Source organism: Tamandua tetradactyla, chromosome 18 (genome assembly GCF_023851605.1).
Source record: "Tamandua tetradactyla isolate mTamTet1 chromosome 18, mTamTet1.pri, whole genome shotgun sequence".
Taxonomy (NCBI): domain Eukaryota; kingdom Metazoa; phylum Chordata; class Mammalia; order Pilosa; family Myrmecophagidae; genus Tamandua; species Tamandua tetradactyla.
Genome location: NC_135344.1, coordinates 12,740,740 through 12,767,615, shown reverse-complemented (window position 1 = coordinate 12,767,615; position 26,876 = coordinate 12,740,740). Strand labels below are relative to the sequence as shown.

Sequence of the window (26,876 nt, the reverse complement as noted above, 5' to 3'; positions counted from 1 at the left end):
GAGAAGGGACTGAGTTGTTGAGTCACCTGCCTGAGATACAAAGCTAGGAAGTAGCAGAATTTGAGCCGAGAGAACAACTTGCTTTAAGGGTCAGCGTGCGTGGCCCCCGTGCCAAGGGCAGAGTGTGGTAAGGAAGGGGGAGGTGGTCGGAGGTGTCAGATGCGGCAGAGGTGTCTGTCCAATAAGGGAAGAATGGAATAGAATCTCTGAATTTAACAAAAATTAAGTCGATGGTAACTTTCACAATAAGCATATCAATGAGAGTGCAGAGGCAGGGGCCTGAGTTGAAAGGAGGAGCTGAAGGGGAGCGTGGGAGGGGAGAGAGTCAAGATTGGCTGAATTTTAAGGAACTGAGAAAACTGTAGCTCAGGGAGTTAAGGACATTTTTTTATTTTTTGGTCTGTTTTACCACTTAAAAAAAAAAAGGATGGGAGGTAGCTGTCATTTCAGTGACAGGGAGACAGTAGCTAACTACTGACTAACAGGAGAGGGGGAGCCTGATGGGAGCTGCCCAAAAGGGAAGGCCAGAGAGCAGGGGCATCCCGAGCTCGTAAGGACACGTCGAAATTCTGTGGCTTATTTTCCCCCAGATTTTATCTAGCTTTTGAGATGTTAAAGTGAATATAAAAATATAAATATCAATGGGTTACAATAGTGAAAATAACCTGAGTTTTCATTTAGCAGCTATCTATCCTTGATTACATTGTTTTATTATTTTGTTTTATAAATGAGATCACTTAGCTTATGGAAAATATTTCTGTATAGCCTCTTCTATTATGAATTCTTTGATTCTATCAAAATGGTTAAAACTGGTAGCATTTCTAATCTGTTAGAGTTCATTAAGATATACTGATGAGCTTTATTTGCAAATGCATGTAGTTAGGTACATATGTCGAGGTAAATAGATCTGACGTTTAACTTCAAGTGCTTTAAAATCTGGAGTGTAAACTACTGATGCTTGTAAACAGACAAATAATATCAAGTTACCTGATGAACTCACTGAACAAATTTTATATTCTAACAAGTTAACACCAGTTAAACCTCATATTTTAATCAGATGTCTGCCCTAAATTAATTGGTATTGGAGAACTCGTGTTTGCTGAATGGTTTGAAGGCATCTAATTTTATGGTAGGAAATGTCTTACACCTGGGAACATCTATGGGGTGAGCGATAGGACTTCAATCTCAGCACAGAGGAGGTCACAGCACAGATGGAGATTGTAAGATAAGTGCAGGAGTATAGATGCAGGGGCAATAATAATGCAGAAATGTGCTACCGATCAAGGCAGGTGTTGAACTTCCTGGCAGTTGAGTGGAGCAGAGGATGCACCATGGCAACGCTCTGCGCACGGAAAAGGCTCTGAAGGACACAGCATGACCTAAAAGAGCCAGGACCTGCCAGGCAGATGCATGCAACCAGGGAAGCATGACTTCTCTGCTTCCAAAGTGAGACATTAGGCATAGAGACATTTTCTCTTCCTGCTCTCACTCCTCCTATATTCAACACCGGCAGAGTGAGGCTTTGGGATGACACAGCCAGATCAGGCCATACGATCATCACCACCAGGTGCTTGAAGGGAAGGGAGGAGGCGGGCCGAGCCCCCTTCTTATTCAGGTCCCCTGGAGGAACCTTGTGCTTGAGAGCGGCAAGAAGTTGAGATGGCATGTGGATATGATATGGCAATCAACTCTTCACAACCGAATATGATCAGAAAACCATGGGTCCATGCAAGATGTTATAAATGAAAAATTTAATATAACGCAGTTGGGGAAAGGAAGAAAGATTAAATTCATTCATGTTTGTATGACTGGGATTTAGAACCTTCAATAAACCATTTACGTAAAGGAAGAAATGTGCAGTTATTGGGCTGAAGCTCTGCTAAAATAGGAATCTGCATTGAAAATGGAAATGATAAAGCAGATAATTATTCCATAGTGGCATGAAAAGAATCCACTTTGAATGTTTTTTGTGTGCTTACCATATGTGTATCTTTCTTAGCTACGATTTTTTCATTTAAAAACAATTTATGTTAGAAGATAAGGATATTTTTGAAAATGGGTAACATCAAAGGATTGTGCAAGAATTATGAATACTTTCAAAAGAATCTCTAACTATCTGTCTAGGATTTGTTGACCTTTAATGACACAGTGCCATCAAGGGGTCTTGAGTTTCCCTCTATCTTAGGAGAAAATGGAATCTTAAGAAGACCACTCGCTGGGAAGATACTGGGACAGGCCTGGCAGGATTGGACTACTACCTTTCCGTAGTGTTTGAACACTCTAGGAAGCAATCACTTCCCTGCCGATTTCTTTAGCACTTTGCTTCTCTTATCTATTCTTGTCTTTTGAAACTTTGTGATGTAGGAGTCTTTGCAACTCCTTTCACTTGGTTAAGTACTAGTATGATTCAAACCTCAAGAAACTCTCTCTCCAGATTGTGATAAGTTGTGTAGGATACACTTGCTTAATTAAAATAGCTCCTCAGCTGTACTGTAGGCCTTAATCATGCTTGATTTAAAATTTAGAAAAGGAAGGCATTGGAAAGACACTGGTCCTTATGTCATAAACCTACTTACAGTAGAGTGTCCTTTTCAAAGTGGATTATTTTTCTTTAATAATAGAATAATTTTTCAGTCCAATAATCTACATGCCAAATTGGGTTTGTTTGTTGATTAATTCAAAACTTACTTTCAAATTAACAAGCATATCTAACTACTCAGACATTAATCCTAATGTTTTCTTTCTCTACTATATCAGAAGGCAACAGGTTGAGGATTTCCCCCTTTTGCTGACACCCTGTGACCCTAACACATACGGAACTGTTCAATTGATTACACAGCCTTAGGCCTTACCTCAAAAGGAAAATTCAAGTCCCACTAGTTTTCTAAACTCTGAGACTGGCTGAAATAGTATTCTTGTAAAACACTTTGATCAACTGATTTCTGTGTAATTTGTACATGTTTTAACTTTTAAAAAGATTCAACATTGTCTATGCTGTAAAGAACTGAAATAGTTATTTTATAGAAGGAATCCAAATTAACGTCTCAGCTTTGTAAATATGCATTGAAAAGCTCAGTTGATTTACATTTGGTGACAGGAACAAAGCCTGAATTTAGAAGCTATATTTCTTTTACAGCCAGGCCTAAAATACTTCAGATATTTTCAGTTCTTAGTATTTGGTTTAATGAATTAAAGAATCGATATACCAAAATACAAAAGGACTCCAAGATTTATCCTTCATCAATTAATATATTGGAATGAAATTTGGTTAACATTTTCATTTTTTACGGACTCATTAAAAATAAACATGTAAGAAGTTTATTTTTAAATGTGTTTCTTACATGGTTCTAGAGGTACTTGAAACAAAATGACACCACCATATTCCTGGTGTGAATATTTCATAACACACCCTTTATGTATCCTTTTGGGATATAGTTTGGGACTCATTGAGTCAACCACATAGCACGTGATGCAACAGTAGTCTGAATCCAAACCACTTAGGTTGCCAGGCCACAGGGAGCTGGGGCAGGCTGGGCTGCCCAGCTCAAGGCCTGCAGTCACATTAGATATGGCGGCTTTAGGTGTGTTGACTCTAATTATATTACTAAAGCATGCATGTGTGTTATATTCAGTTTTTCAGTTTTAGTGGACCTCATAAGATTCATAATGGAAGGTGCTAAAAAAAAAAAAAAAGGTCCTTACCCCAGCTAGTTTGAGAAGCCATGACTCAGGTGGGTGCAGAATTGAGGGCAACCTGGGAATCTTTTCTAGTTTGCTAGCTGCCGGAATGCAACACACCAGAGACCGATTGGCTTTTAATAAAAGGGGATTTGGCGGGCCGCGGTGGCTCAGCGGGCAAAGTGCTTGCCTGCCATGCCGGAGGACCTCGGTTCGATTCCCGGCCCCAGCCCATGTAAAAAACAAATAAACAAACAAAATACAATAAAACAAGAAAATGTTTAAAGATGTTTCCTTTCCTTCCTTCTATCCTTCCTTCCTTCTCTCTGTCTTTCCTTCCCTTCCTCCCTCTCTCTTTAAAAAAAAAAAAAATAAAAGGGGATTTATTTTGTTGGTTCTTCAGAGGAAAGGCAGCTAACTTTCCACTGAGGTTCTTTCTTACGTGGAAGGCACAGGATGGTCTCTGCTGGTCTTCTCTCCAGGCCCCTGGGTTCCAACAACTTTCCCCAGGGTGACTTCTTTCTGCATCTCCAAAGGCCTGGGCTGAGCTGCTAGCGCTGAGATGAGGAATGCGGAGCTGCTTAGGCTGTGCTACATTGCGATCTCTCATTTAAGCACCAGCCAATTAAGTCAAACGTCACTCATTGCAGCAGACACGCCTCCTAGCTGACTGCAGATGTAACTGGCAACAGATGAGGTTCACGTCCGTTGGCTTATGTCTGCAGCAACAGAACTAGGTATGCTCACCTGGCCAAGTTGACAACTGAATCTAACACAGAATCGAATCTCTGGAGTCTTGTTCCTTCCTTTCCCATCAGCCCCTTGTGGTCTCCCTACCCCAAGGCTGTGCCTTAGAAGTGAGGACCTGACCTTTTGGGCATCACTTTGAACTAGGATCCCTGGAGAGGAATAAGGAAAGGCCTCAAGGCACTGCTCGCCTGATTTGTCAATTGAAACATTTTTCTGGTCTGGTTTCAGTGACCGGATAAAATGTTTTCTGATTCAACTGAAGATTTTAAACCAAAACATACAACAAATCTTGCCCTAAGCATAGTCCGGATGACATCCATTATGTTTTCTCTCCCCTCATTTTTATCACCAAAGAGAAACAATTCCAATAATAAAATTGTTTGGAAATATTCCCATGCATGCACTCTCTCACATTTGCTTTTTTTTTTTTTAAGCTCTGGAATGAAAAGATTTTAAAATGAAAATTATACATATATGTGTCTGCACATATATTTATGTATTTATATGTTTATATATTTGTATATATTACAAGCCCACAATCACTTCACAAGTCTTATTACTTATTAATTTGCAACAAACATTTAATGGTCATCTTCCGTGCTTCACAAATTATTATTCAATACATATTTATTGAATGACTTGTTTTAATTAGTGCTTTTTTAATTTAAAAAATCAATTTTTATCAAGGACACCAATCATATTAAGGATGATGATAATAGATGGAGGATTGATAGATAATAGATAAGTAGGTAAACGAGATATGAAAAACGGAGTTTTTACAGCACTTGAAAGAGAAGATACAACAAATCAAATAAATGAGTAACTGTAGTGTACTCTTGAAAAGTTCTGCCAGATAATCTGTTAATGGGTCACATTGTGAAAAAGGGTTAAAAAAAATAGGTGAACGTCATCAGGAAAGAAGCTCAAACACCTTGGGTTAGACGGGGCTTGGCTTCATGTGCTCCACTGGGACGAGCTGGGGAACGTGACACCATCGTGTGACCGCACCATTTGGAACAAGGCAGGTTTTTCTCCCCAGTTGTCATGTTAGGAGATTAAGAGATGGTCAGATCTTGCATCTCTTTATTAGTTCAGCTGGGAGAGCCACAAGTCACCGTGACGGGTTAGTTGTGTGACCCCCTCCTAACTGCAAGGGGCCAGGAAATAACAGGGAACAGGCAGAACGCGTGGTCAACTGTCTCCTCCACGCAAAGGCACAGTGCAGGGGACTGCGTGCTGCTGAGAATGCTCTGCAGCAGTCCCCTTCCAGTGTGTGCCCAGTGAACTGTTTGCAGGCAGCGGGCAAGTGTGCCTTCGGATGACTTTCGATTTAAACCGATTCTCCCCTCAATAGCGGTACTTCACCAAGCTTGTGCAGTGATTTTCAAATGATGTCCCTTGGAACCCAATCTCCTAGAAAAGGCACATTTGTTTCATTTATTACAATTGTGAGAAATATTTTAACAGAAAAAATAAAAACAAACACACACAAGTTCTGCTGCTGAGGAAACATATGAAAGCCACCGATAAGTTTTTAGAAAATTACTTCATATTTAATCCTGAATTGATTTTAAGGTCTATAGTATGAAAAGATGGCATTTCAAGTCCTTGACAGCCAGCATTTCTGAATTTCAACAGACTATAAACATGTTTGTATTTAAAAGACTATTCTTAGCAATTGGATCTACTCATGATAAACATCTTATTATTTACTTGATGACTGAGTATTTTAATCATCTAGTTATAGTTTTAAAGTAAATTTGCTAATTCTATCATGTGTTTATATACCTTGAATTTTTCATAAGAAATCAATGGTAAGTCAGAGTCTTAACCCAGGAAGAGTGTGACTGTATAATTAAATTTTATAATTATTGTCATAGTAAACATAGGAAATATATATTTACATTTATATAATGTAATAAATAGAGGAATCATAAAATTATAAAACCCTTAAGCAAAAAAATAAATCTATTAGGAAGTAGAAATGCCATACACCAACATGGATCAAAAGGGTTGAAATAATGGAATCGTATTAAAACATCTATAACTGATTTTGAACAAGCTCTTAAACAGAATTACCCTTTGGGAAAATGGCACTTTGTTTGTACTAAACGCATGGTTTTCATTTTCATTTAAACTATGTTATATGAATATTTGACAGTGAAGACCAAATAATTGACGGAAATTACTCTAGTATTTTGTGTTTTTTTTTTTTTTTTTGAGCCTTTGGCATTTATTTCCTCTGTGAAACACATTTGTTTCCATTGTTCAATATTTAAGGTACACTGTGGATTAAAATTCTAGATGTGATAAAAATCAATTGATAAATAAAGGACACTGCCTCTGGCCTTTGAGGAAAATACTTTCAAATTCAGTATCTACCAGAATTATCTTATTTTCTTCATATGTTCATGTATGATATTGATAAACTCAACCACAAAAATGGTTTAGAAATAAACTTAACATTTATTATTACAGGCAGATATTGTGTATGAGGATTGAGAATTAATAAGTTTGACAACCAGTAAAAGATTCAGATGTTTAGTCTCACTTCTTTCTTCTTCTACAGATTGGTAATAAACAATACCCTTTGTATTGCCAAATGCCTTGGCTCACCTTAACAAGCTCTTTTTAAGCCTAGTGACAGTCTTTTCAGCAACTGGGAAAAAGGCATATAGTAGGTAGGCCATGTACCTTGAAAGAAAGCCTGGACAAAACAAAACAAAACATCTCTAAAATTAGCTTAACCCCAAATAACTTAGCATCTTTAAAAATAAAAACAAAAACTCAAATGTTTGTTTTGCTTATCTATTTCTGCAAGATAGATAAATTACCCCAAAAACTTAGGGGCAGGAAATAATCATTTTGTTTTGCTCCAGGTTTTGTCAGGATTGGTAAGGGCTCAGCAGGGTGGTTTGTCTCTGGCCACTGAGTGGCATCCAGAGTGGCAGAAGCTGCAGGTCCCTTTCCAAGGCTAGCGCTGCTTCCCTCCCGGGCCCAGCAACCCGATGCTCCAAATCTCTCTCCATCAGCTCATGGAGTCTTATCCTCTAGGACCTCTCCATGGGGTTAGGCCTCTCACAGCTTGATTTTCTTAGTGTATTCATGCCTGTTTTACACCAGCTGGATTTCAGGAAACAGGAAGCGGAAGCTCTTGGTCCAACTAAGTGCTGGGGCTGGAACTGGGGCTTGTTTCCCTAGTTTACTGTCAGTTAGAGTAGCCCCAGGGCCCACCCAGACCCAGCAAGATGGAGAAAGAGGGTGACAAGGTCACCTTGCTGAGGAGATGTTTGATGGGGGACTTTTTTTTACAGCCGACTCTGTAAAATAAAATCTGCCGGGTTTCTCAATCTGAAAAAAAAATAAACTTTTAGAGGCTGATGCCTTCCAGAATGTAATTTTAAACAATAATCTATTGATAAATAAAGAAGTAACTAATAATGTAATTTAATGAAATATTACTGAGTAGCTACCATATAAATTTTGCAATTTTACTTGACCTTGGAGAAATTTGGACTTGACATTAGAAATATAGAAAATTTCAGAGATAGGCTGGAAGATTAGAAAACAGGGAATAAAACATTCAGATGTGCATTTCAGTGTAAAGAGAAATGATGCTTATGTCTTGTGGACTCTAGAATGAAATATGAATGGGTAGGAAATCATGAAAACAGATTTTCTAGCAAGAATATTAGCACAAATCTATCCTACTATCTCCAGGAAGAAGAGAATGCGCTCGGACTGTTTGGACATGGATATCTATCTCATTCCAGGCTTCAGGCATCTTGCAGTTTGCATAAACATACCATCATCACCCAATATTATTTAAGTTAATATTTTCCCTGTTACTATACAGTCCTTATTATAATATGCCCGGCCTTCCTGTTAATATTATTTGCTCATGCCTTCTTATCTTTAAATGTCACACCTTAGATGAAAAACAAATGGAAGCAGAGAATGTAGGATATTTCAAATATATAAAGAAGATTTGAGTTCCAGTAGTAAATACAGCCTTATTTTGCAGAGTGTGGGACATTTATTGCTCCTTTATTGATTGACTTAAAGATGAGATTTTACTAAGAACTTATTTTTATTAAGAATGAAAGTAATATTTATGTAAACTGAGCAAGCTCTTGAAAATCATGATGCAATGTTTTGTTTTGAAAATCTGAGAGTATTTTAGAAAATGTTTGAGAAGATGTTTTAAAATACATTTAAGGGCTCTTAGAAATTATGATAGTAAAACCAATGAAAACAGTAGATTTTTTTACGTGCCCTTGGTGCACTGATATTCACAGAAGTCTATTTTTATCACCTTGGTACAGAAACTTGCAGTCCGTAATGGACCTTTAATTTTTTTCTGGAGACTTAGGTTGTGCACTGTCTTTCTAGACCTTGAGATTTGGTGTTTATGATCTGCAGATCACAGCTGCTCTGACTGCACTTGCTCTTTTTTGTTTGAGTTTGCTTTTATTTGTGTCTGTGACATCAACTTGAGTTTTCCAGTAAAGAATCACTCAACTATTATATTAATTTTCACCCAGCTAAGGTGATGTTAGAGTGTCTGGGGGCTGGATTTAGAGTATATGGTGATTTTTTAAAAAAAATTAACTATGTTAAGGAAATTTATTTAAAAAATGATATGACTTGCACGGTGCACCAGTGGCTCAGTGGTAGAATTCTCACCTGCTGTGACAGAGACCCAGGTTCGATTCCTAGAGCCTGCCCATGCCTGAAAAAAAAAAAAAAAAAGATATGGCTTCAGATTTATTTTAAAGTTTACATTTCCATGAGTGTTTGCAGTAGAAATAGCATCTCTAGATTTTATACACTTGTTTCTTTCCTCCCTTCTTCATTCTTCTTTCTCTCTTCTCTCATTAATTACCTAGCTTCTTTTCCTCTTTTGAGTTCTAAGTTTCCCAACCTTGACTTCCCAGACTCAGGGCCTGTAGGGACTGTAAGACAGAAAAAACATGAGGTGTGAAAGGGAAAGACACAGATGTGGTATGGCCGTCTTCGACTCTCCGTGGTGGATAAACAGGCTGTCACCTCGCGCGGTGTGTATTGCTTCAAATTTATCAATTTCATGATTACACTTGGACATGCCATTGTTAGAGTGTGTGTGCCTGTGCCTGTGTCTGTGGGTGTCATTATCGTTCTCATTTGCCAGTCTTTCAAGGTAAGCTGGATAATGCTTGTTTCCATCTCGCAAATCTGGAAATCATGAAGTTCTATTTTGTCTTGAGATAGGGATGGAAGAATGAAGAGGAGTTAGACTGGGTTTGGGGAGGATGTAAAGAGCACACGTCTGCATTGAGGGTGACAGGGCAGCCCTGTACCAGGCTTTCAGGGAGAGGGAATCCCGGGTATGTTTTACTTTCCCTCAGGGTTAGTTTGATGCAGGTTGAGTATCCTTTTATTCTCTTCAATAATATGAAACCGCAAAAAGCTGCTTTTCCAAGCTTTTAGTGCTGATTTAGATATTTGCCCTTTCTGCTGGGGAGTGTTCAGTAGATGTTTGTGGGTGTCATGCTGAAGGACTTTTGGAAGTGAAAAGGGATGGGGGGGCATGTCTGAGCAGCTGGAGCATCCCAGGCTCCTGCAGAGTCCATTCTAGAGTTGGGAGAGCTCAGACCTACCCCTCTTGGAAGGCCTCTGCCTGCCTGGCATCTTATAGAACTTCAGGGAACACCTCACTATGTTTCCAAATCAGCCCAGTCTCCTTCTTGAGCCACTGCCCAAGGGGTCACCTTAGCTGACCTCAGGGGTCATTGGTACTGCCTGGGTGTGGCTTTGGCCCCGCTTCCATCCTGCTGGCCAGTAGAGCCTCCGGACTGCTGCTGTGCAATCCCTTAGGCTGCTCCCCAAATATGTTGTGAAACAGCCTCTGGTCTAGGCACACCTTGTCCTCCCTTGAGGTCTGATGTCCCAATCGACTAGTACCCATGTTGCCTCCTCCCCATTTGGGTCTCACCACCACCAATGCACCCCCACTCCCCTCATCCCCTTCTCACTTAGGCCCCAATGTTGCTGACTCTGCAGTTGTCACTGGGACTCGCCCCATTCTCCCTGGTCCACTCTCCTAGATACCAGTGTCAGGGTGGCCAAGACCACCCAGCCAGTACTGCTGCCCATGGCTCCAGGGGAAGAATAGCAGAAAAATGGGTCTTAGTCTCTGGTCAACTCTGACCAATGGGACTCATTGGTCCAAGGAGTTATAGCTTTTTAAGTTTTATATGAACTACCATTTTCCTAAGGCTGCTTCTAAGGGGATTGTGTTGAAAGAGTCAGGCAGGGAGGAACTTTGTTGAGACATGAGCTCTCTAGGCCAGATTGTCTCCAAAATGGTCACAGGGCCTCTTTGGGATTTGGCCTCGGGCTAGTGCCACACCCATTCTGTCTAGCTCAAATCCCTATATAGTTCCCAATCCCAACATTTCAAAATCTTTTCCATAAGGCTTCTGTACTGATTTGAAACTGTTGTGTACACCCAGAAAAGCTGCATTCAATCAATCCTGATTCAGTATTGCAGGGTGGGATCTTTTGATTAAGTTGTTTCTGAAGAGATGTGATCCATCCAGTTTTTGGTGGGACCTTCTGATTTGATCTCCACCTTTTCATAGAGATGTGTCTCCACACATTTAAGGTATGTCACTTGCTGGAGTCTTTTAAGAAGGAACCATTTTGGAAAAAGCTTAAGAGCCAACATAGAGATGTTTGAAAATGCAGAAGGAAAATGCCCCTGGGGAAGCTGTTTGAAATCAGAAGCCAAAGCACTGAGAGATGCCAGCCACGCACCTTACCAAATCAGCCCTTCTTGAGTCAAGTTATCTTTTTCTGGATGCCTTAGTTTGGACATTTTTATGGCCTTAGAACTGTAAACTTGCAACTTAATGAATTCCCTTTATAAAAACCAACCCATTACTTGTATATTGCATTTCCTGTGGCTTTAGCAGACTAAAACAGCTTCTCAGACTATATAAATCAGTCATTATAAATACAGAAGGTCCATCACTCCTTCTTACATTTTGCTCACAGGAGAGAGAGGGTCTAGTGAACTGGCTATAGGCAGGGGAAAGAGGGAAGCCCTACTTATGTCTACCATGCCATCAGCTGTCAGTGACAACTTGAAATCAGCCATGGTGGAAGTTTTTACACTATAGAAATTGGCAGATGCTTTAAAATTGGGATTTTTTTCCTTCGTCATTTGTCAGAGGTATTATACCTTTACTCTCACTGTGGCCAATTCCAAATTACGGATATTTTAGCAACAGACTCACAAAATTTCTAAAAACTAACCGCCAACTTTCAGGATCCAGTATCATTTGGCTGAAGTATACCATTTCTTTTCACATCAACTTCTGCATAAGAAAAGCCAAATTATTACTCGATTTCTTGGATTATTATTTATGGAAAAGGCAGATGTTTAGATGTATCTGAAAACTTGAGAATTTTTATTTAGACTTGCATCATAGAAACACAAGAAAAAGTAAAAATATTATAGCTGGAAATTTAGTCAGCTAATTTATTATTCTGTTTAAAATTAACATGCTATTATTAATTGTTGATGACAAGTATACACTTATCGTTGGTCAATCTGTGACAAAACTGACAAAAATTTTCCCTTTAATATATAAAACATAAATTTTATTAATTAATGGCTAGTAACAAGCTTCAAGCATGAGTGATTATTTGTATATAGTGCCAGGATTTGGCAATTATAAGATCACTGAACATCTTGGACATAAAATGGTCAGGATAGTTGAGATGAAAAAATGGCTAGTAAGAGTGTTAGTAGTGAATGAATGGAAACAGCTAAGGTAGATTAGGTTTTCTAGAAGTTTAAGCAATATCTGAAATGAGAGAGGATGAAAATGTGAAGGTGGAACAGAATCAGGTTGTGGTTTTGAGGAGGAATAAGAAATTTTGTTAGTTTTTTGAAGATAGACTGGACACTACCAGTCAAGGAAAAAAGAGTTTGAAGGTGTGAGAGAGAAAAGTTGGATGGACGAGATGCTGGGGAGGGGATGGTGGTATTAGCCTTGCTAAATATTCCTTCTTCAAGAGATAGACAAGCAGTGAAGAGTGGGAGAGAGTGATTCAGAGTTTAGGAGGTTTAACAGATTTTAGGAGATGATATTCTTAATTTATTTTCAACATCTTGAATTGAATTAAAGGAATCACAGCATGAAGATTCAGAAGGAAATGGTTTGCTAGAAAAAGTCAACTAGGAAGGCAAAAGAAACAAAAAGAATGAAGCCTGAAAAAGGAATCTGTTCTTATTTTAAGTCTCAAGTGTAGGTCTGGGTATTTTGGTATTCATTTTTACTCATTTCTCTGCTTAGACAAACCCCTTCCTACCTCTAAGTGTTTACCATACAGTATATACACAGTAAGCATTTGCTGCAATGGTTGATTTTTATTATGCCACACCTTCATGTTTAGACATCTTTGCCACTAGTTCATCCTATTTTTGGAAGTTATCTTTTACATATTTTCTTGCCTTCATCTGCTCACATTTCAAACTCATTTTAATTTGGCGTGGATTCTCTCCTTGAGCTATTGTCTCCACAGGGAACATCTTAATGTTTTCTCACCCAATCCATATCCCTGTCCATGGAAACACTCAAGGCAACTGTTCATGACCATGCCCCACGATGACCTATTCTCAGAGTCTTTCTCAGACTTAATTCATTTACGAATTTAGCTGTTGATGAGGAACTTAGATGGATCTAAGTGAAAAATTGTAAAGGCTTCAAAGATTGGAGAAATGCTTACCATTTAGTGAGAAAGAACACCTACAAATCATTTTTAAAAAACCCACTATTTTAGCATTTAGAAAACAAATTAACAAGTCATATATAATTAGACTTATAAATAAATTACTTCCCCCAGTGTGATAATAACATCCTTTCTTGATTCCTGAGTGAGAAGTGGTTTTGGAGTTGGGCAGGTACTTAGGACAAAAAAGGAAATGCATTAAGAGATGGAAGAAGTTTATAAATACTATACTACTACCACTTTTAGTAAAACGGCATTCATTTTTTTAAAAATTTTATTGTAAAATATAACATAATTACAAAGCAAAGAAAGAAAAAAGCAATGATTTCAAAGCACTCTTCAACAGGTAGTTACAGAACAGATCCCATAGTTTGTCCTGGGCTACCATACCATCATCTCAGAGTTTTCCTTTTAGCTACTGTAAAACACTGGAGGCTAGAAGGTATATTAATAGAGTGATTCAGCAGCAAGACACATTTGTTAAATCACATTTTCTCCATTATGCCTCCTCTTTCTCCTTTAATCAGCATTCTTTTTATTTTTATTTTTTTCCTTTGGCATGGGCAAGCTCCAGATATCGAACCCAGATCTCCAGCATGGCAGGCAAGAATTCTACCACTGAGCCACCATTGCACCATCCTAGCGTTAATTTTTAAAGAATTGTTTAAATATTTTAAACAATGATGTGTTCCATTATTTTTGAATTCTAAAATGTCACCTCTATATAATATAAAATATCTTAGAAAAAATATTTTTTAAAACAAGATCAACTTGGAAACTAGGATATTTTTACCTTATAGAAATGAATCTTTTAAAGTATAATTCTGGGGTGGGCCACGGTGTCTCAGTGGCAGAGTTCTTGTCTGCCATACCAGAGACCCGGGTTCAATTCCTGATGCCTGCCCATGCAAAAAAAATAAATAAATAATAACTCTGGAAGAATTGGAAAAAAAGTCATGTTCCATGCTAACATTTTATTCTCAGGGAACTGTTTTTACTGCAATATAATATATTACAAGTGTACATCTAATCATTCAGAGCAGTTTTATATAGCTTTTATATCATGTCTTTTATACCTCTCTTTAAATATGATATTTTCAGTCATTCTGTTTGGCTCAGCATTATGATACCTTCAAAAATGTTGTAATGAGATTTTGACAGTGATATTTGGAAGCTTGCAGCATTATTACACAACCCAGTCATATTTTTAAAAAGTATATTATTGCGTGGTAATTGGGAACTAAAAACAAATAGGAAATGTTATACATAGAGGATCACATCTTCCTGTCAGCCCATAAAGACGTGTTTTTATAAACTCAGCCAGAAGTACAACTATATAGACTCCTTTTAGAGAAAAGATATTTAATATATTGTAAAAAACATATAATATAAAACCTAAGTGTAAGAGACACTATTTATATCAGAAAAGTGAGGTTGATGTCTGGCTGGTATAATTTGTTCAGTTTTTCTAACCTGTGTCGTGAGATTGAATGGTGTAAGCATTTGCAGTTCCTGGTTTTCCCATAATCCGTCTTCCAGCACCAGTGTTTTCCCTTCTCCAGAGGTCTGTCCGTCTGCTGAGAGAACTCGTCTGCATGGAACAGTGCCGGTAGTTTCACTGCATTAGATAAGGTGGCCTACCCTGGAGCTGGCAGGTGCCATGCTCAGTGCCTGTCTTGGGATTGAGCAATTGATCTTCCTTCTCTTTTCCCCGTATTCCTTGAATAACATGGAATAGCAAGAGTCTCCTACCCATAGGGCTACCGTGAGGATGGCATGCGTTGAGTCAGATTAAAGAATAATGCAAATGCCCAGCACATAGGCTGGGCTCATTTGTGTTAGCTAGAGATACAGTTATTACTAACTCCCAAGGTAGCCCTGCAGATGTTGTTTTTCTCCTTGTCATCCTCATCTATCCTCAGACCACGCACCAAGAGGGATGAGCCCAAATCACATGCAAAAAAAGAAGGAATGGGAACAGGAATGTTTCAGTCAAAAGTTTTAGGAAATTGGCAATAAAAAGATCAGGAGAGGTGAGGTCAGGGCCTTCATTAAAAAAAATATCAATCATATCAATTCCTGATAACCTTTTTTTTTTTTTTTAATTTCCCTGTATGCAGAGATTGAGCCAGTTCAATTTCTCCTTCCCTGTTGCCATCGTCTTTAAGGGTCCCTTTTCTTCTCCTGTTTATTTACAGAACGAAGCACGTTTTTAACTTTTTGTCTATCCTTTCGTTCCTCATGCATGCAGAAAGCCCCGTTGAGATTTTCAAGGGTTTGGTGTTTTTGGCTGTCCATGGTTTTGACTATCTCAGGTAGATACTTTACTATCTCCTAATTTTTAAGGTCTGAGTTGGTTTATCATACAAATGAGGGTAGCCTTAGAAATAGAAAGAGAAAAGAAAAGAACAACATTTTTTTTCTCTCCAAACATTTCCCCTAAAATACTTTGGGAAGGACGATTTTGAGCTCATGCATTATTCTTTGAAAAAACATTCTGGAAAGCCTATCTGTATATATAAATAAAATTTCTAGGCATGTTTCTGGCATATCTCACAGCAATATTATAGGCTACTGTGTCATACTTTTAAATATTCACAGAACATTCTAATTAGTCCAGAGCTCAGACTGCTTTAGTATCAAAATTTGAATATTTTCTATTTTAAGGAATGAAGCATTTCTAAAACAGCACAGGCTTCTTTCTGCAATGGGCAATCTCCCCTATTTGCATTGATTATGAAAATCACAGTAACTGATGAACCACATTACCATTAAAAAGTTAAACTGCAATACTGTCTGGAGGCAACTCTCTCCCATACTATTTTTATCTGCAAGCTTGATAACAAAAGTCAAAGAACATTTGTGTTAAAACTGAATTTTAAAGAAGCAGGATTGTCTGTAGTGTTGTATTAATACATGAGTTTGGTAAAATATGCAAAATTTTGAGAAAAAATTCTTCAACCATAGACTGTGAAAATCTGAAGAAAATAATCATGAAAAAAATGTTATGCGTTAAGAAGTGGTCCTTGTGAGTCATTTCAATTATATTTGTTTTAAAGGCTTTGATACATTAATATATGCCTGTCTGCATATACTTAAGCTAGAAAATAACTTTTATATAATTTACTACCAAATTTTCACTTTTTATGAAAAAAGAATCTAGAGAGCAAATTCTAATGGCCTCTGTGCTAATACCATGCTTTCCCAATGTCTCACTATACCTTCCTCTAGTGCAAGTAAAAGAAACCACAAAACAAACAAAAATACACACACACAAACAGCAACCAAAAACCCCGAAACAACTGTCCCCTTTAAAAATTTATTTTATTTTAATTTAAAAAATAAATAAAAATATTACTTTGACATCAATGCTTGTAAAATAACAAAACCATGAAATATTTTTTAATTCTTTAAAGCATTAAATGCTTTTTTTTAAAAAAAGCATTAGGATTTTTTTGTCCTCATAATATTTAATAATATTCAAAATTTTATAAATAACCAGTAATAAGTTTATAAGAGCAGGTGAGAGGGGTTTAATGGTCCTTCCACAAGGTATCTGAAGTTTTCTTGTTTGACATACCAGCCTGAGCTTATTTCTTACCCTCTTTTAAAGTGGCAGAGCAAGCCACCAAGACTCAAAAGTAAGCAAAGCTCTTGAAATCATGTGATAACTAATTTACGTTCTAATAATAATACTATGTAATGGTAACATGGATTCACTTTTAATATTTTCACATTATTGGTAACAAACATTTTTTTGTGACACCACACACACCCATACACAAAATCCAGAACCAGGATGGCAAAATTAGAATCTGTGTGCCAAAAAGGTGATTTGTCTAACGATGTTTTCTTCGTCAGTATTAGTAATACGCTAGGGTCTGGAAATACACAGTACTGTATTCCTCAGACTCCCAGATGCTACTGTAAACAGGTGTCTGAAAACAGTCGCGGGAAAACAAATTTAATGAATTAAGGTGGCAGACATTTTTGTAATAATGCTGTTGCTGGCTGTAAATAGCATGGAAAGGATTTTTTCCCAACTATTAGATAAAAAAAGAAAAAGGAAAGAAAGAAAAAGAAAAGTCATTGTAAAAAAGCATGAAGGCGGCAGGAATTACCCTGTGACACTAACAGACATGACAGAGATCTGAGGGAGTCCTAAACTTGAGTGAGTTTGGAAGATGCTGGAAGGGCTTTCTTTACCTAGCCAACTCTTTAACCCAACCAGGTGCTTCTATGAGGAATCTTGAGTGTCTTTAGTACAACAGAGGAAAGGATACACCTTGGAGTCCCTACTTGACAAAAACCTCTGGGGTTTCATATGCATTAGGTTTTATATTCAATGTCAGGAAATAGGGTCTGCTGGTTTTCAAGTGTTTTATGTTTGCATGTGGGTGATCCTGCATATTCCCACTGTTAGGAATTTTACAAGACCAACTCGTGTCCCAGTGAAGAACGTGGAAAGTGGGGGCGGCCAGACACCAGGGCTACGCCAAGCTGGGGCCTTTGCTCAGAGAGCTGAGGGGCTCCTCCATGCTGACCCTGAACTTGGGACATTTTATTTAAGAAAACAAAATGTATCCTATAGGCGGGCCGCGGTGGCTCAGCGGGCAAGAGTGCTTGCCTGCCGTGCCGGAGGACCCCGGTTCGATTCCCGGCCCCAGCCCATGTAAAAAACAAACAAACAAACAAAATATAATAAAACAAGAAAATGTTTAAAAATGTTTCCCTTTCTTCCTCACTTCCTTCCTTCCATCCTTCCTTCTTTCTCTGTCTTTCCTTCCCTTCCTCCCTCTTTCTAAAAAAAAAAAAAAAAAAAAAAAAATGTATCCTATAAAATAAAACTCTTGGGTGGTTTGTTTTGGTTTTTCCTTTGATTCCCTCCATCCCCACTCCTTCTCAACCTAGAAGCATTTTGAGCAGATGGGAGAGTAGCGGGACCTGGAAATCATAGTTCTGGAATGCATGCCAGTTTTTATTCCAATGCGGAGATACTTCAGGGATTCTCCAAGTAACAAAGTGTTCTTCACAAACAACATAAGTTTAAACTGGAAGTGCCTGTTCAGTGTTTTTATTCATTTTTGGGTATGAAGAAAGACTTTATTTGAAAAAAATAAATTCTTGCAAAGAAAAGATTGAAAACCACTCCAGAGGAGTTCACTAGATTAATTTCAACTCAGTGATTCCAATGGAAGTACTTTGACCATCCAAATATTTTCGGGCTATAGATTAAATATTTATCTTTTAGAAAAAATGGGGAAATACGACAGTAAGAATACACTAAGGAAAATAAACGTCAACAAGAGTCCCATCGCCTAAAATATGACTACTCTATTTTGAATTTACTTTTTAAGCAAGTAGCAACTCACTCTCTTAACATTTCTTAGATATCTAACATTTTTTAAATATGTATTTCCACTTACAATTTAGTGTGAAATATAAGTCTATCATAATATGTCTAGGTAATAACTTTAGTATCATGTATTTATAATTTTCAGTAGCATACTAGTTAAGTTATAGTACATGTTTAAATTGATTTTTTATGATGCTCTTGGAGGGAGTATAGAATGCACAAAAATTGCTTAAAGTTTTTTACTAATTAAGATAAAATATTCAGATATATAGATTAGCTATTTCATCAGATTATATAAACATTTTCTCTGTCTACAAAACATACGAGAACATGTATTTGTAGGTAAGAAAAAATATATACACAGAATCCCTTATGTTGAAAAAGGAATGCTAAAATTCATACATTTTTGCCCCACTGGCGAATTTATAAACTCATACAAGCCTTTCAAACTCAATTGCAAGTTATATAACATGGGCCTAAAATTACTTTTATATCCCTCTACTGCTTGAAATAAATGCTTGTTTAAATATAAAATTATCACAAATGAATTATGTATTTTTTTCAATTCAGATAGAAGATAAATATTGTTAGACATTCCGATGATGGAGGAAAATACACTTAATCTATTCTTCCTGTTGAGTATTCTTCTAAAGATAGTTATTCATTCAAAGCTAATTATTCAAATATGAGATAAACAATGAGTTTAAAAAATATCTCTGCAGCTAACAGCTATGAAATACTTAAAATGCTATTTGTTGCTACCCAACTTCAATTTCCTCATCTTTGATTTATTGATACCATTTAATCGGTTAGCCTAAATTCTGCCCACAAAAGTTAAGGCATACAATTAACACTCAGTCAATGTTAGCTATTAATAGTAATAATAAACACAATTAAACTGAAATTGTTTAAATTAGCTGAGCAAGGTCATCAATGCATAATATTTTTGGGCTTATTTAGAACTTTAGTAAATACTTGTCCTGACAGCATTTCTTGAGGAAATGCATTATTTTTGCACTTTGCTTTCTTGATAACCTCAAATACCCTTTACAGCAGAGAGAAAGCTATTGAAAGAATTATGCTGTTTCTCATTGTCTGACACAATAAATGCCTGTTTTGTTGACATGATAAAATGGCTTTTAAAAATGCACTGTTGAATTCTTTCTGGGGAAATATATCTAGGTGTAGAAAGAGTATTTCCTAAAAATTTAGTAAAATTTCTTGGGGCCAAATTTGAGATTCTGAAATGTAATCTCACTCCCAAATCTACTGTTTACAGAGCTAATTATATGCCAGCACATGAGGAAACCTGAAGTGATGAGTAATGTGAATCTATCATTCTAATTATTATCTCATTTGGAGAAATATGGCAATTAGAAAGAATAATGCATTTCCTTTACTGAAAATCCACAATGAAAATTATGAAAAGTTTAATATTGTTTACATGAGAGTATGGTGACATACAATTATTGATTTTAAATTTACAGGTATCATAGGATGGAAATTAATGTTTAACATGTGACTTCCTTAAACAGCCAAGAGCAATATTGTGATGCTACCTTTGTGAGCTCCAGCTCTAATAAACCTCCCACGGAATAATTTTTTCATGTTATAGCTTTGAATTTTTTGAGGCTTGTATAAGAAATCCTCATTAGGTCTTTTCATTTTATTTTTCTCTGTTTCATTTGCTTTGTTTTGTTTTTCTTTAGACTACTTCAAACCCTGACTGCCATTCACTACCTGTGCTTTCTCACTTCTAAAATGAGAATATTAACAGTAGCTAGCTTGTAGAATAGTTATGAGGCTTAAATCAGCACGTAATCTAATTAGCACAGTTAGTACCCAATAAACTTTAGCAATTCGCATCCATAAAAGCACACAGATGATGTTGCAGTGACTCCAGCCATCTGACGTTACTAGAGGTTTCTCCAAACCCTTGGGTGGAGCCCATAGTCCCTCTAGATAAGCACGCAGGCACAGTGTTAATACTTCATCTGTGAGTGGTGCTTTACCAGTTTATACCTAATGGGGTTTTCATAAAGACATTACCTTTATCACAGCTACAAGCTTTTAAGATATATTTGGCATGGTTTAGTCTGTGTTTTTTACTAACAAGTAAACTGAGGTGCAGAAAAGCAGGGCACACAGCTTGTCCCATGACACGCAGGTCCTAAGTGGCAAAGGTCTGAACACTTTGCCGTCCTGGTCATTTGCAGTTTGGTTTCCAGGTCAGCTGCCTCACCCTCACCTGGGAACTTGTCAGAAATGCACAGTGCTAGGTCTACTCCAGAAATTCCAGAAATGATACCCCAAATCTATTTGTTTGTTTTTTTTAAATAAACATTCTCAGTGATTATAATGTATGTTAAATTTGAGAACTGCAGCATTTCACAATGCAGGGAAGGATAATGGGTAAAATATGGGCAACAACTAGTTGTGAATTATTAAACTAATTAATTAAACTAGTTACAAATTATCAATTTGGTCAAATCCAGACACATATATCTTGATAATTAGTTTGACAATCTTTTAGAAATACTACCAGTTATATATGGACAGGTTAATGAGAAATAAGAGGTGGATTAACATCCAAATTTACAAAAAAAACTATACCCAGTAAATAGATATGAAATAGTCACTATGGCTTTCTGGTGTGGAGCAAGTTGCTACATGACATGGTGTGTTGTGGGAACACAGGCTCAGGCACAACAGAAACTCAGCGAGTGACTGCTTTATTACTTACACAGCACAAAGGGTCTAGAACAATGGGGAGAGAGATCCCCTCATGGCCATCCCCTCGTGGCTCAGGTCAGAGCCGGTAGCAACACATACCTCTTATCATGTCAGAGATGAGGGACACTTGGGCTGCCTGAGGATTGGGTTTTTATACACCTTAGGGGAAGAGGGCCCTGCCAGTGAGCAAAAAGCATTTATCAAGCAACCTTTTTGCCCTGGCAAGCAGCTGCCTAGCTAAAGTTGCTGTTTCCCCCAGGCTGCAGGTGGTCTTTTGTGAAATGGAAGCACACTGAACACATGCATGCAACCAAGCAAAAAGGGAAAGAGAAGGATCAGCAGAGGCTGAAAGTGGCTGCTGGATGCATCTGTGACTTCCCCAGCAGGCACTTCTTAATGACACATTCAGATAGCAATTATCTTCAGTCATGACTCTTTACCTCAAAGGAAAATAACTCATGGCTATCGTGAATTTTAGAGTTCCATAGACAAATGACTAAAACCTGAAGTCGAAATGAGTCACTTTTTTCTTCTAATTTCTATTAAATCAGTCAAACTTTAGATTGATGTTTGCCTTGCACAGTTTTTCAGATCAGTGTTTCCTCCTTAAGCCCAAATTAAACCCCTTTGAGTTCAAAACAAAATAGCTAAACATTTCTGCATGGCAGTTTATATTCTTAAAAATTTGACATCAGTAGTTAGGCACAAGAGGGAATAGGACGTTCTGTTTTCTGACATTACCAAGGAATTATCCCTTCAAATTCTCTCCCATTTTGATTTCTTCTTGATTTGGTGGTCTTATTCTCTGATAATTGGTTAATATATTGGTGTTACTCAATCTATTTTTTTCAGCTCTGTTACCTTTTCATTTTGCTCATAGATCTTTAATGACATAAGTATCTTTCATTTCTTAAATGGCCATTTATGCACTAAGTATTTACATCTGATTATCCAGCACTGCCATTTCCACTGGATTTATCCACCTAAAGTCCACACTTGCTTGCTAGTCATTCCCCAAATGGACAATGCTTTCTAATCCCCCGTCTCTGAGCACAATGTTTTCTCTGCTTATATTCTCTGCCTGAACTCTTTTCTTGGCTAATTGCTATTCCTTAAAACCCATCTCAGATAACAAATTCTAGAAAACTTACATGATCTCCTCCATCATGGGTAAGATCTTTTTCTCATGTTTACTTATAGTGATCTTTGATTACTCCCATTATAACATGTATCATCACGTTATAATTATTTAAGTCTGTCTCTCACTGTAGAATGTGAAAATCTTAAGGACATTTAGTAATTTTCAGACTTCAAGAACTTATTCCATGGCATGGGACACTTATTTGAAGATTTTTATAATGCAATATATACAAGTTGTAAAGAATATTGAATCTCGTATAATCTACATAGTAGCATGTACTTAAATAGATAAAAATATTTAAAGTTAACACTATTGCATTAGAATTATCAGACACTGTTCTAAGCACAGTACTTATTAAGCATTAACCCTGAACACAACCCTATGAAATTGATATTTTCATTCTCATGTTATCTTAATTTAAATGGGCATGGTATTTACCACGCACATCATAAAGATGGTTAAGTACAGAAAATGCAGAAGATTATAGTAAGTATGTAGAGATCCTAAAACATAACTCAGAAAGCCACACATAACCTAAAGAGCACTTTTATGATGTATACATGTTAAAAATTTGAGCCAGGAGATCAAACCAGTAGTTTTAGGTGTTTCCGAGTTGTCTGAGACACAAGCTAAAGGATCAGACTAGGGGAAAGGTCAAGCCATCCATCTAATGATGAACATCCTGTGCCCTTCCCCCATCCCTGGAAGCAGCTCCTGAGTTTCACGAGCAGGACCCTTGAGGAGGGAGAAGTGATGCTATAGCTGGAAGCTGATGATTGTGTATGCCAGTGCATACCCACGTGTGGGAGGGGACTCTAGAGCATCCCCTCTTCTCTTACTTACAAGCTGTCTTCTGAAAGGATGGTCACTAGTTTGCAATGTTCGGTTGATAGTAACTATGTGGACCCAGGACTTGGTGGAAATAGATGCTTTGCTGGAATTATCTGAAGATTCTAGAATACCTTAGATTATACATCAACTTTATTGTAAACCTTTTCTTTTATGTAACAGCATTAAAATCTGAATTTGAGGGCATGACTTTAACTTTCCATATCTAGAGAAAAATAGTACTAACCTTCCTTAGATAAAAGCTTAAGACCCTGCTCCACAGGGTCAACTGTACTCTTAAAAATTTGTCAGAGAGACCCTTACTGTTTAGAATGTTTTAAAAACATACTTTATTGGGGCTTATTACACACTATTAAAATAATGTGTAATAACATGTTTATTAATTTTGAAATGGCTTTGTAGTATTGAAACAAAATATTACTGATTTTACTTTGAAACCACAAAAGCATATTTGGTGATGTTGCTATTGTTGTACAAAGGCATATTTTAATAATGCCCAAAGGCGTAAGTTTATGAGCTCAGAGACTATCCTTTGAGTAACAGAGTTGGGATGAATTATTAACAGGGCCATTTTAATTTTTACGTAAATATTTCATATGATGTGGAGTGTCACATGCTATCTGGGAGTATAATTCATTTTCACACAAAATTAAATTATTTATATTCTCAATTTTATATGATAAAATTGGCATTCTGAAAATTCTGGTGTTCTCAGTGAAAGTTTTAATGGTACATTAGTATATATTTTATCCAAAAATGAAGAGGAGTCACAATTGCCTTACATTTTTGCCTTCAATGCTGTTTTCAGTGAATCTTAATTTAATGTGGCTTTTTTTTTTTTAACTTTCTTTCAGAGCTGAAGTGCTTTTACACTGCATAGTAATTTCTTTCAGACATTAGACAGGACACTTTCTTGTGCAGAGATGTAACCGCACAGCTAACATAATGCCTGGCACTCAGTAGTTGTTGAAAACAAATATTTGTTACCAACTGAAGATTATTTTTTCCCACTATATCAGTATACAATATTAGCATGATTTCACAACCGAGAGGAAAAATATTTAAATTATATGGTAGATAAGCCTATAATTTGAGAAGTGTTCTTTTGAAGCCTTTCAGACATTAGATTCATCTCTTTATTATTCATATTTATTAATAGTATTTTAATTATTAAAATTAAATATATAATTTATTATATTTATGCAATATATTATATTTATTATATATATAATAAATATATAAAATTAAATATATAATACTGGTTTGTGCCTCATTATACCATATACCATTATACTGTTATGCTGCATGAATTTTCAGAAAGATATATAAGTAGAATGGAATAAACAGTGAGATCATTATCCCTCCAGTTTTTAAGTTTAAGTTTGTATAAACGGGATAATATGTATATATTATGGGGGACGGGCAGGGAAGCATTCTTGGCCGTGAATATTTGTTTAATTCTTAAAATAAAATTTTTATCCTGGAAAAATTTTATCTGGAAAATACAGAATGTTTTTTTAACTCTTGAATAAATTAATCAGTGGATATGAACCAAATAAATAAACTTTGTTGCGGGAAATAGGCCAGAATTAGTGTGATAGAATTAGTCTAATCTACTGTAGACAATAATTTAAATTGAAAGCATTTATGTTCAGCAAAGGGCACTTTTCGTCTCTTTTTAAAAACCTGTCCCTCCAAAATGCAAGTTAAGGGCTTCTAAAAGCAGTAATTTGGCAGGTGAATCTTATTATTACTCCATAAAAATGCAACGATTTACTATCACTGGGTTTCTTATGGCGGATGATCTGAATCTGCATCCTCAGCCTGGACTTCTCTTTTGCGCCTGATTCTTGTCCCTGTGTGCTGAGCACCTCCTACTGGAAGTCTAACAGGCATTTCCAACTGACCAAGTTCAAACTCCAGCTCCATTTCCTTCATTAAGCCTGCTACTTCTGTATTCTTTCCCGTCTTATTTCATGATGAAAAGCTGAGTCATTCTCGGTTTCTCTATTTCTCCCACGTCTTGGTCATAACAGCTTCTGAGTCCTGACACTTTCCACTGCAACCCGTTGTGTGAGCCCCTATCCTGGACTGCTGGGCTACTGCCACCTCGCCCTAACTGCTTCCCTTACTTCCCTTCACATTCCTCTCCCCCAGCCCCGACCTCATTTTTCTCTATATTGCAACCAGGATGGTGCTTGAGGGAGGTAACTCCGGTGTGCAAACTCTTGGTTCACAGCCCATTGGTAGTTTTCCATCATTCCTATCAACCTCACCTCATCCACTCTTTCCCACTCTGGCTTCACAGCACTGACCCAGCTCCCGTCACCTCTTGCTCGTTCTGCTTCGGGGACCCCAGCCTCCATGAAGTGGCCGGGACAGAGCACATAAAACCCACATAAAGGATTTACACTTGTTTTCTCCTCAACTTGTCACCCTCTTCTCCAGAGACAAGGACCTGACTTGATCTGTCCATTTATTCACTTCTCTGTTTAAATGGCAGCGCCTCGAGGAGCTCTCTCCTGGCCACTCTCTCTACACATTTTCTTACTATACTGACTCCAAATTCTTGACCCTGCCTTCTTTGTCATTATATTCCTAATCACTTCCTTGTGTCCAATTATATATATGTATATATGATTTATAGCTCATATTTATTCATGTCTTCCCTAGGATTTAATTAACCTGGGAGCAGGGACTGTGTCTTCTCTGTTTCCTGCCTGTAGCCCTGATACCTGAGATAGTACCTGGTATAAAGAAGGAAATTAATAAATATTTATTGAATGAATAAATGAAAAATTGCCAAGAAACACTATGACAGTTCAATAATTTAACTGAATATTAAAAACTGTTGATGGAAAATATTAGTATCCATCAATTCTTTAAGAGATGGAGATAGAGACAGATAGCCAAGGAGATAGATGAAGAGACAGAGAGAGAATTGATGTGTAAACCATGTTATCACTCTGGAATGTAAATTCATTTTAGTCACTGTAGTTTAACAAGTACAATAAAACATCCTTTAATATTTTCAAGTTTGTATAATGTGAGTTATCAAACCAGCTTGTTCATTAATTGGCCCATCCTATTCAAGAAAGGTAATGTGATTATTTTGACAATTTTACTTTGGATTAAGTGTATAATATTTGAAATGCCAAGAAATTTTAAGTCTTGGCAGGGATGTTCCATGTGTTAGAGTGTTATGTTCCTTGTACTTTTGTGGAAGATACAAACAGCCGTAGAAAATGAGATATTCTACCAGGACAGAAGACAGGAAAAGAAAGTTGGAATAATTGTGATTAATAGGACTGTCATATAATATATATTCGAAATTTCATATTCACTAGTAAGAGGAACTACTTTAGAATCAGGATGCTCTATTTTTAGAAATAATTTAATAGTAGAGTTTGAGAATGTTCAAATTTATCGCTATCAAATGATCGTGGATCATATTTATCTTATACTGACAACTTCACTGAGTTAACTGGTTAGTAAACAAATCTGTGTAATTTGCTCACTAAGTAAATCAACTTCACAAGATAAAAGTACATTTTCAAAATTTATATTATTATATCAACAAGTCCTATA

General features: G+C 36.9%; 1 protein-coding gene and 1 long non-coding RNA gene across 3 annotated transcripts in view; both read left to right on the top strand.

The window, feature by feature from the left end:
* The window catches only part of DOK6 (docking protein 6), a 452,915-nt gene that overhangs the window by 69,290 nt on the left and 356,749 nt on the right, over nucleotides 1–26,876 (top strand). The window lies entirely within an intron of this gene.
* Nucleotides 1–26,876, top strand: part of LOC143661966 (uncharacterized) — a 123,275-nt gene that overhangs the window by 25,907 nt on the left and 70,492 nt on the right. The window lies entirely within an intron of this gene.